This window comes from Dromiciops gliroides, chromosome 5 (genome assembly GCF_019393635.1).
Source record: "Dromiciops gliroides isolate mDroGli1 chromosome 5, mDroGli1.pri, whole genome shotgun sequence".
Lineage (NCBI taxonomy): Eukaryota > Metazoa > Chordata > Mammalia > Microbiotheria > Microbiotheriidae > Dromiciops > Dromiciops gliroides.
In genome coordinates, this window is record NC_057865.1 from 187869224 (window position 1) to 187881394 (window position 12171).

Below are 12171 nucleotides of genomic sequence, written 5' to 3' on the forward strand. Positions count from 1 at the left end.
CACTTCCTTTTGCCAGGCTTTTTCATAGTTTAAGATCCCAGAGGAGTACCACAAGGACCCTGCATATCTAGAGGAGGGTCAGTGTAATATTAGGAGAGTTGGAAGTTGCTTGGGAGCCTAACTATGAATCCCTTTGTTGGGCTAGGAAAGTGTCCATATCTATTGTTAAAATCCATAGAAATTAACTTACAAAATATTTATTTTATTTTTAAATTTATTTTTGCAAAGAATACAAATCTATCTTCTGCCCCCCAAAAAATCCTTAACCCTTAACAAGGAAGAACCATAATAACAAATGACCAAAGATATCTTTTTAAAGTATCCAGGCCTACCAGTTCTGTCCTTTAGTTCTTTTTTCCTCTTCCTCCTCTTCTTTCTCCTCTTCCTTCTCATCCTTCTTCGTTTTGTAGTTTGTAGTTTGGATTTTGTTGATTCTACTCATTTTAGAATAGTGTAGAATGCATCACTTGTCTTCACATTTCTTTATATGACTCATATTTATCTTTTATAGCATTCTAATACCTGTAATACATATATAATAAAAACATAAAAAGATATTAATATACTATCATTTTTTAGCCATTCTTTAATTTCTTTGGACATATAAGTTATTTCCAACTTATTATTATTACAGATAGAGCAGTTATGAATATTATTGTGTAGAGTTAACACTTCCCTACTTTTATTGTGTTTTTGAGATAAAGTCCTATTAATGCAGTCACTGGGTAGTAGATAACAAATATGAGTTTTGTGGCTCACTCCATTTTTTCATATTGCCATCCAAAATGTTTACAGTGGTCTGTAGTCCTATCCACAATATATTAAAATCCTTGTTTCCCCACAGCCCTGCCAGTATCCATTGTTCTCCTTAGCTATGTTTGACATTCTGGTGGTGTCTTATGGTTGTCTTGATTCTCTATTAGGGAATTTGATCCTCTGTGTTATTAACAGTTTGTATATTTTCCTTTACAAATAGTTTTTTTTTTTCTGGTAGGACAATGAGGGTTAAGTGACTTGCCCAAGGTCACACAGCTAGGAAGTGTTAAGTGTCTGAGGCCAGATTTGAACTCAGGTCCTCCTGAATCCAGGGCCAGTGCTTTATCCACTGCACCACCTAGCTGCCCTCCACAAATAATCTTTATGACTTTTGACCCAATGGTGAGAAATTCCCCCCAAAATTCAAATTGGGGACATAAGTGTATTATTAGTCTCAAAAGTATGCATCAGTTCCAAATAGATTTTGGATGTCAGACCGTATCAGATAGATTTATTTTGAATATTTTCTGGGACATTTTCTTTTCATTTAAAATACAATTTTGTATACTATTTTTACTTACTCAAATCCATTATTATTGTCTCCAATGATTTCTTCCATTTGTTTGACTGATACAATGTCCTTTCATTTTAGTTGATACTTTATATTTTATTTTTTTAATTTTATTTTTTCAGAAAACACAAATCTACCTTCTTTTCCTCCTTTCTTTTCCTACCCCAACATAAACATTGAAAGGGGGGGGGGGCGGAACCTTGTCTCAGCATTGACCATATATATAGATATATGTCTATATATATATACATACATATATTTATCTATATATACACAATTATCTGTATGTATGTCTCATGAATCCTTTAGAATTATAGTTGGTCATTGCATTGATCAGAATTCTTAAATCTTTTAAAGTTGTTTGTCTTTACACTATTGTTGTTATCATAGAAATTGTTCTCCTGATTTTTCTCATTTCATGATGGGCAACCTCTCAGTTTCCAGGCCTTTGCCACCACAAAAGGAGCTTCTATTTTTTTTTTTAACATATGGATTCCTTTAAAAAAAATGGGTTCTTTAATCTCTTTAGGGTATAGATCTAGGGGTTATCAAGTTTTGTCAAGCACTAATAATAATCACTAAGAATGGCTAAAATAATTTTAAGCTTTCCAAAGCACTCTATAGGTGTTACTTCATTTGAATCCTCACAACAACCCTATGTGACAGGTGTTGTTATTATCTTCATTTTACAGATAGGGAAACTAAGGCTAAGAAAGGTTAAAGTCCCACAGCTAGCAAACATCTGAGGCAAAATTCAAACTCTTTCTTTCTGAGTCCAAATCCAGTGTTCAATCTTCTTAAGTGAGAATGGAGACTTAGAAATTATTCAGTGTATCTGTCCAGGATTTTCAAGTTGAGCAGAGGTATAGGTAGGGATATCTTAGTATCTGTCCTATACCTCTATACATAGTTTTGAAGGGGATTGGGAAGAAGGTGATTATTTTTCTTCAACCTTAACACAAAATATTTGTAGCTTTAAAATATGAAATTTTCCTTTGTGCTCTTTTTTCTTCATTATTTTTGGCTAGAATAATACTAGGGACAGAGGGCACATCAGATTATAAGACATCTAGGTTGTGACACTTCCCCTCATTGCACTTTGTGTCTTCCTTCCTGGCCCTCAGAACTTCCTCTCCCCACAGTAAAAACAGACAAGGTTGTTGGATATATCCTCAACAGTTTTAGCTTTTTAAATGCTGTGCATGGTATACTACCATATTACTTATTTATTGTTATGAAAAGCAACTGGCATGGAGAAAAAAGAGCTGGGTTTGGAGTCAGGAAAGACCTGGATTCCATTTCCACCTTTGACACTACCCTCATGGCCATAGACAAGTCACTTCTCCAAATCTGTTTCCTAATCTGTAAAATGGGAGTAATAAGAGCACTGCTTTACAGATTGATAATCATGTGTGAAAGGTATCTTATCAACCTTAAAGTACTATGGGATTTCAGCAATTATTATTATTCTTACTATGAGCATAGTATACAATCATGACAATAATGAAGGATATAAGATTGTATAAAATAGATTTACCTCAATGCCCAAAATATCAGTCATAGAATTGAAAAAGACCCTTGAAGTCATCTAATTCATCCTCCATCCAGTAAATTCCATCTACAACATCCTGACAAAGGGTGACCATGCCTTTGCTTGAATGTAGTGCCACAGCTGACAATAGACTTAAAAGCATTAAATGAGATATAATCAAGGAGATAAAATGTTGAGGTAAACATTTTCAAGATAACTGACCAAGATTAGGAGTTATGCCAATAGAATAGAATACAGCTAAGAGGCCCTAACAGGGAGCTCCATAGATATGATTAAGTTAACCAGTTGCTGGGATCACTTTACTGTTAATCTTGTAAGTGCTGATATAGTCACAGCATAAAAGAAATAAGGCATCAGGTCTCAAAAAAAAAAAGAATTAAATTTTGCCTCTCCTTTATTCCCAATTTGGTTGTTTTATGAATTTGTAGGGCCCTTCAAAATGTTCTTCTGTAGGCAGGCAAATGATTGTATGTATTCACCTAGTGAGGTAGAGAGCATTGGGCATTTGAGTTAGTTAATGGAAACAATGATAATACAGTTTCACAGTTTCATAGCAGGGTATAGCATATAGAATGGTACAGTTGAAACCAGGAACACATGGGTTCAAAGTACAGCCTATGGGGCATATTAGCTGGATGACCCTGGGTAAGGCTACTTAATGTTTCAGTGTCTTCCCTAGGCAATACCTCTAAGACCATAAGTTGCAGAGAATGTGCCAATTTGCATTGTCTGGAGGTTGTCTATAATGAAATCACAAGTCTGGTCTCTATCCCAATTACCAAAATACCAAATAGTTTGTTTGGTTTGGTTTTTTTCTTCAGCCTCTGTCTTCCTGGACTTATCTGCAGTATCTGATACTGTTGACAACCTCTTCCCCCTTGATACTGCTTCCTTTCTTCGCTACCATTACTCTTGTACTTTGCTGGTTAACTTTTCTTCTCTGGAGACTGGTACATTTCCTTTGCTGGCTCCACTTCTTGCTCCAGCCTTCTTTGAAATTCAAATGTTTCCCAAGTGGTCTAGCCTTGCCTCCCCTTCCCTTTCCTCTCTCCTACTATTATCCTGGAACTGTTCTTTTCAAGGTCAATAATGACCTTGGACACTCTTGGTCATTCCCTTCCTTCTTGAAACTGCTCCTTTGTTTTATTTAACCCTGAATTATCCTGGTTCTCCTCATTCCTCTAGGCACTCCTTTGCTCTCTCCTATGGAGTGCTCTGTTCCAGTTTGTTGCAGCAGATAGATAACTGGTCCCTCAGAGTTAGGATGACCTGGGTTCAAGTCCTACTTCTGACACATACTGCCTGTGGGACCCTAGGCTACTCTCTGACTATAAGTTGCGGAGCAGGTACATATCTGTATGGTTAAGGGAGTTTGCTCACTAGAAGTTCCCCACACCAATAAAATCACAGGTTCAGGATAAAATAAACCATACATAAACCTTGTCTTATATCAGATCTTAGGACAAATGGTTATTGGAAAAGGGAAGGAAACTATGGCCAACTGAAATAGCTGTATAACTGTGAGAATACCCTTCAGTCACTACCAGAAAGCCAAAAGCCAGATAGCAAGGAGTCAGAAAGTGAGAAGAGAGTGAGGGAGTTGAGGCAGTAAGAGTAGACCACACTTTTGAGAAGTTTGATGCTGAAATGAAGGAGTAAAGATAGTGAATAGTTGCAGGGCCTAGTTAGATCTGACAAAATATTTTTTTTAGGTGGACGAGCCCTGAGCATGGTTGGAATGGGCAAGATAGAAGTTGAGAAAGATGGTATGAATGATACTGATGACTGGAAGAATGCAGGAATGGATGAAGAAAAATACCAGGCTATTTTGAAAAATTTTAGGAAACTTGGAAAGAATGGTTCCTAGTAAAGTGGATGAAAGGAGGTGGGGAGTACAACTGGGTGCTTAAAAATGAAAAATTACCACTGTGCTGAATTAGATGAAACTATGCAGGAGATAAGTAAAAATATTATCAAAATACAGGAAAAGGCTTAGGTGAGGTGAGATATCATGAATTTAGAGTGAACCCAACACAATGCCTTTTGGTTATCTTCAAATTTCTTGATGTTGACATCTTGATATGCTGACTATACATAAGCCTTTTCTAATGACAATAAGATAAGACCATTTCCCTATAACTTTTCTAGAATTTGCCCCATTCACCAGTGCAAAGGGACCTTTTTCCCCCATAGGAACTTTTCATAGGTCCAGCATTTGTTGCTACTCAATTGTTTCAGTCATGTCCAACTCTTCCTGGCCCCATTTGGGGTTTTCTTGGCAAAGATACTGGAATAGTTGGCCATTTCCTTCTCCAGCTCATTTTACAGATGAGGAAACTGAGACAAACAGGGTGAAGTGACTTACCTAGGGTCGCACAGGCAGTAAGTGTCTGAGGCCAGCTTTGAACTCAGGAAGATGAGTCTTCTTATCTCCAGGACTCATCCTCTATCCACTACACCACCTATCTGCCCACAGTAAGGTAGCACAGTAGAGTACAAAGTTTACTGGAGATGCTTATTGCATGCTTGACCAGACAGGCCTGTGTTTAAACCTTGTCATTGATACAAGTTGCAAAATCATGGACTTAATAATAATCACTTTGCCTCTCAGCCTTAGTCTCCTTATCTGTAAAACAGGAGAGATGTGCCCATAGTACTTCTTTTACAGAGTTCAGCATTGTGTTTGTAAAGTGCTTTGCAAATCTTAGACCCCTGACATGTGTTGGTTACTATGAGTATGCTTTCCATGGAGGAATTGGAAAGACAGCATGTGAAAGTAGTGAAACATAGTGCTGGAGCACTAGTGAATAGTCTGGGCTTCGCCACTTAACCAGCTAGCTGTATGACCTTGGTCAAGGACTTGTCAATAGAAGATGCTGAAACAGGTAATCTTTGATGATTTTTCTAGTTTTAATATTCAGAAATTCTAAGAAAATACATGTATATTATTATATTTGTTGTTTCTGAGACACAATTAGCACACATATGATTTTCAGAAGAACATAAGCCTCCCTTTCAAGAGGCATCTTGTATAAATAATGAGATGGTTTCCAAGTGAAAAAGACTCAGATTTAATCCTCAGTTTGCCACATACTTCCCATGTGATTCTGGGCTTCCCATATACATTGAATTGAGTAGAATTACATTTTATAGGCATGAATACGTCTATAGTTGTTAATGGGGCAGCTTGGTCTATTGAAGAGTGCTGGGTCTTGAGTCAGGAAGACATCTTTCTGAGTTTAACTCTGGCCTCAGACACTTATTAACTGTGTCACTTAATCCTGCTTACCTCAGTTTCTTCATCTCTAAAATGAGCTAGCGAAGGAAATGGCTAACCAGTATTTTTGCCAAGGAAATCCCAAATGGGGGCATGAAGAGTTGGACATGGCTGAAACAACTCGTCATAGTTTTTGATGCCCACGTTAGTCGGCTGCAAGGTTTATATATGAGTCAGTGGTGTAGTGATGAAAGGCTCTAGGAATAAGTCACTTAATTCGCCTCTGACTGTCCCACGCAATTCTCTAAAGACTGTAAGTTACAGAAGTACATCTGCATTGAGAGACGAAGTTCTTTCCTTAAAACACTCTTTCTAAAGCACAGGTCTGCATCTTCCTACTGAATACAAGTCAGTGGCTCTCTATTACTTCTGGGATCAAATATAAACTTTTCTCTATGGCTTTTAAAGTCCTTCATAACCAAGCCCCTTTCCTGCCTTTCCAAACTTGTTTATTATTCCTCTCCATATACTCTACAATCTAGGGATCCTGTTCCTCATACTTGATCTGCAATTTCCCAGCTCTGCATTTTCTTTTTTCTTCTTCTTTTTTTAAGTATTTTATTATTTTCCAGTCACATATAAGGAGTTTTCAACATTTGTTTTCACAGGATTTTAGTTCCAAATTTTTCTCCCTCCCCCCCAATATGTAAAGCAGTCTGATATAGGTTGTAAATGTACAATCACATGAAACACATTTCTGCATTAGTTATCTTGTGAAAGAAGAATCAGAGCACAAGGGAAAAACCTCAAAAAAGAAGGAAAAAAACAATCCAAAAGTAGAAACAGTATGATTCAATTTGCATTCATAATAATTCACAGTTCTTTTTTCTGGATGTTGAGAACATTTTCTATCATGAGTTCTTTAAAACTGTTTTGAATCATTGCACTGCTGAGAGGAGCCAAATCTATCCCCATTGTTCATCACACAATGTTGCTGTTACTGTGCACAATGTTCTCCTGGTTCTGCTCCTCTCAGTCAGCATCAGTTCATGCAAGTCCTTCCAGGTTTCTCTTAACTCCTCCTGCTCATTGTTTCTTTTCTTTTTTCCTTTCTTCTTTTTTCCATATAAATACTTTATTATTTTTCAGTTACATATAGAGATAGTTTTCAACATTTGTTTTTTTTTTTTTTTTTACGGGGCAATGGGGTCAAGTGACTTGCCCAGGGTCACACAGCTAGTAAGTGTCAAGTGTCTGAGGCCGGATTTGAACTCAAGAACTCCTGAATCCAGGGCTGGTGCTTTATCCACTGCGCCGCCTAGCCGCCCCCTCAACATTTGTTTTTATAAGATTTCTAGTTTCAAATTTTTCTCCTTCCTTCTCCTCCCTCCCCCACCCCAAGACAGCAAGTAATCTGATATAGGTTATGTATGTACAATCACATTAAACATACTTCTGCATTAGTCATGTTATGAGAGAAGAATCAGAACAAAAAGGAAAAACCTCAAAAAAGAAAAACAACAACAAAAAACAATAGAAATAGTATGGTTCCATCTGCATCTAGATTCCACAGTTCTTTTTTTTTTTCTGGATTTGGAGAACATTTTCCATCATGAGTCCTTTGAAACTATCTTGGACCATTGTATTGCTGAGAAGAATCAAGTCTATCACAGTTGATCAACACACAATGTTGTTGATACTGTGTACGATGTTCTCCTGGTTCTGCTCATCTCACTTATCATCAGTTCATGCAAGTCCTTCCAGGTTTCTCTGAAATCCACCTGCTCATCATTTCTTACAACACAATAGTATTCCATTACATTCATATACCACAACTTGTTCAGCAATTCCCCAATTGATGGGCAGCCCCTCAATTTCCAATTCCTTGCCACCACAAAAAGAGCAGCTATAAATATTTTTGTACATGTGGGTCCTTTTCCCTTTTCTGTGGTCTCTTTGGGATACAGATCTAGCAGTGGTACCACTGGGTCAAAGTGTATGAATAGTCCCATAGCCCTTTGGGCATGGTTCCAAATTGCTCTCCAGAATGATTGGATCAGTTCACAGCTCCACCAACAATTCTTTAGTGTTCCAATTTTTCCACAGTTACTCCAACATTTATTATTTTCCTTTTTTGTCATATTATGAAATCTGATAGGTGTGAGGTGGTACTTCGGAGTTGTTTTAATTTGCATTTCTCTTATCAATAGTGATTTAGAGCACTTTTTCTTATGGCAATAGATAGCTTTGACTTCATCAGAAAAAACTGCCTGTTTATATCCTTTGACCATTTCTCAATTGGGGAATGACTTGCATTCTCATAAATTTGATTTAGTTCCCTATACATTTTAGAAATGAGGCCTTTATCAGAAATGCTGGCTGTAAAAATTGTTTCCCAGCTTTCTGCCTCCTTTCTGATTTTGGCTGCATTGTTTCTGTTTGTACAAAACCTTTTTAATTTAATGTAATCAAAGTCTTCCAGCGTGCATTTCATAATATTCTCTGTCTCTTGTTTGGACATAAATTGTTTTCCTCTTAATAGATTTGAGAAGTAAACTATTCCTTCCTCTCCTAATTTATCTATGGTATCACCCTTTATGTCTAAATCTTGAACCCATTTTTTTTTTGCAGGGCAGTGGGGGTTAAGTGACTTGCCCAGGGTCACACAGCTAGTAAGTGTCAAGTGTCTGAGGCCAGATTTGAAACTGGAAAGCTCAGGCAACTTTCTGGCTTCTTTCCACCGTCTTCCAGCTTTGCATTTTCAATGGCTGTCTCCCACGTCTTTATCTCCACTTCCTGGCTTCCTTCAAGCCTCAGCACAAGTTCTACCTCCTGCAAGAGGCCTCTCATGGTTTTCTTCAATGCTAGTTCCTTCCCTCTAAGATTACCTTCACTTTGCTTTGCATATTTATATACATGTTTGTTTGCATGTTGTCTCCCCAGATTATGAGCTACTTTAAAGCAGGGGCTGGTTTTGCCTTTCTTGTATCCTCAGTTTTTAGCATGGTATCTGACACATAGTAAGCACTTAACAAGTGCTTGTTGACCTGTTGACCGAAAGATGAAATCCCAGGTCCAATTTTTTTTTAAGTTCCTATACAACCAAGACTGTCTTATGTCATAATTGTAAAGTGCTTCACACAGTGCCTGGCACATAGTAAACACTATAAAAATGTTAGTTATGATGGCAATGATATCTTAACTTTGTTACAACAGTACCTTTTATGTCATCATGTGGTCATAAATGTTGAACTGTATTTTGTAGAGACGAAGCAGGCACAGATAAATTCATAGTGGTTGTTGTGAGGTTTTAGTAGGTTTGGGTTTTGTAGTAAACTGCAAATGTAACATGAGTTACTAGTGTGATCTAATGTGATCATGGGCTCCAGAAATGAGGAGGTGACAGTGCCACCACACTGTATCCTGCAGGGTTAGACCTAATCTGGAATGTTGCATTTTGTTCTGGGGAACACATTTTAGGGAGGACATTGATGACTATGAGGATGACAATGAATAACAACAGCAGCAATAACAACAGTATTTATATAGCACTTTACGTTTTGTTAAGTACTTTACAAATATTATCTCATTTTTTCCCAATAACAACCCTGGAAGTTAGGTGCAGTAATATCCCCCTTTGACAGATGAGGAAATGAGAGAGATAAAGGTTAAGTGACTTATCTGGGGTCACACAGCTAGGAAATCTGAAACTAGCTTTGGAATTCAGAGCTTCCTGACCCCAAGTCTATTGCTCTATGCATGTCTCCCACCACCTACCTGTGTAGATAGATGCTGGAGGGCATCCAGAGGAGGGTTTATGAAGATCCATTAGTTGAATGAACTGAAGATATTTAATCAGAAGAAGGGGGCATGATAGCTTCAAATATGAAGTATACGAAGATAGGTATAAACACATATACCTATATTTAAAGTGTTTTATTATGTCTTTTGTTTTTATCCCACAATTATATTCTGTTATTTACTCTCTTCATTGCAAACTGATCCTTTGTGACAAACAAAAATCATTTAAAATATCAGGTATAAACAGTCTGACAATGTATGCCAAGTATCTGAGGGGCTGTCATATAGAGGATTCCTTAGATTTCTTGTGCTTGGCCCTAGACAGAAGAAATAGGAACAAGATAGAGAAGCTGGAAAATGACCAATGTAATCTTGAAATAAGGAAGTATTTCTTCTTTTTTTTTTTTTACAGGGCAATGGGGTTAAGTGACTTGCCCAGGGTCACACAGCTAGTAAGTGTCAAGTGTCTGAGGCCGGATTTGAACTCAGGAACTCCTGAATCCAGGGTCGGTGCTTTATCCACTGCGCCACCTAGCCGCCCCAGGAAGTATTTCTAATCTTAAAGATATCCAGAAGTGGCATGGGCAGCCTGACAAGGTAGTGGGTTACCTCTCACTCTTGGTCTCCAGAGCAAAGGCTCAATGATCATTTATCATGTATGATATAGACTCTTCTTCAGGTATTGGTTGGACCTGGTGGCTTCTGCAAGGTCCTTCTATTCTCCATTATTGTTTTTATTTAAAGACCCACACGTGATCTTTTCCATTCTTTTAGTCTTCCTTTCTCTGAAGTAGCTTGAGACCTTGAGCCCCTTTAAAATTGTGTCACCTTCAGAATGGACTTCTTCCCTGTAAACTTGGTCCATTATAGCAGCTTTCCGTGCCTTCATCTTCTCCTATCCAGTACAGAGAGGGCAAAGTCTAGAAGGGAAACCTTCACTAGTACTGCCAATGAGAATGGATCATTATAAAAAATGCTTACAAGCCTCCATTTTATGTCGTGTTTCTTCCAGTTTCATTTATAAATGCTCTCTGGGATCATTTGGCTTAACTGGATCTTAGAACCAAGTTTTTTGCAGTTCTGTTTTCTCCTCAGCTTCTCCTCCTTTTTTGTGAAATTACTATGATGGTCTTCCATCACCTTCCCCCGTAGTGTTTTGCAAAGAGATTTGTATTCTAGATTGGCATTGTCTGTGGCAGTCACATCTTTCTATTTTCTAAAATCTTCCAAGTCTCCTTATTATGATGATTTTTGCAGCATTTAAACTTCTCTGGGAAATGATGATAAAACCACTTCTTTATTTTTATCCATTTCTCCTTTTTTTAGAATTGAGAGGCTTGGGGTGAGTTAGATCTGATGTCATCACAGCCAGTGTTTAGTCTAAGCCCTTACCACGTCTTCTTTTCTAAGACAATAGCTCTTTTTAAAAATCAATTTCTATTGCTATCTTTTGGGGGGTTTTACATAACTTTCGCACAATAGTCCTTCCCTTTCCTCTGCCAGAAAACTATCCCTTTAACAAATGACATTTTTTAAAGAAAAAAAAAAGAACAGAAATAAATCAGAAAAACAGATCAATATATTCAACAGCTCTGAAAACATGCAGTTTTCCACATATGTGCCTTCCACCACGGCAAAGGAATGGGGCCACAGTTATTCTTTGTAATTCTGCAGCGTTCACTTTCATTTGTTTTGTGGTGATTGTTCTTTCCATTCAAATTATTGCAGTCATAGTGTATGAATATTGTTTTTCTGGCTCTACTCACTTCACTCTGCATCCATTCATGTAGATCTTTCCCTGCTTTTCTGTATTCCTCACGTTCATCTTGGCCTACTTGCTGTATCTTGTATAAAACTTTTCATCTCCTTTCTCTATGTACAAACGTCCCCCATGCTCAAAACACTCTCTTTACCACTACCTCTTAGAACCCCTAGCTCCCTTTCAGGCTTAAGTACCAGATCTTTAAAGATACCTCTCCTGATCCCCCCCAATTGTTAGTCCCCTCTTCCCATCACTGTGTATTGATTTTGTATGTATTCCCTGTACACATTGTATCCTGCAGAATTTAAGGCAGGAATTGTCTCATTCTTGCATTTATTATCTCAACTCCTAGTGTGATGCTTGGAACTAAGCATTTAGTGAGTACTTGATTGAATTTGTGACCCTGAACACTGCAAAGTCTCACCAGTGAAATGCATAGTAGTATGAGATAAGTCTAATCATCCACATTGAAAAAACAAAATGGATGAAAAATGAATGCCACAAAAAAACAA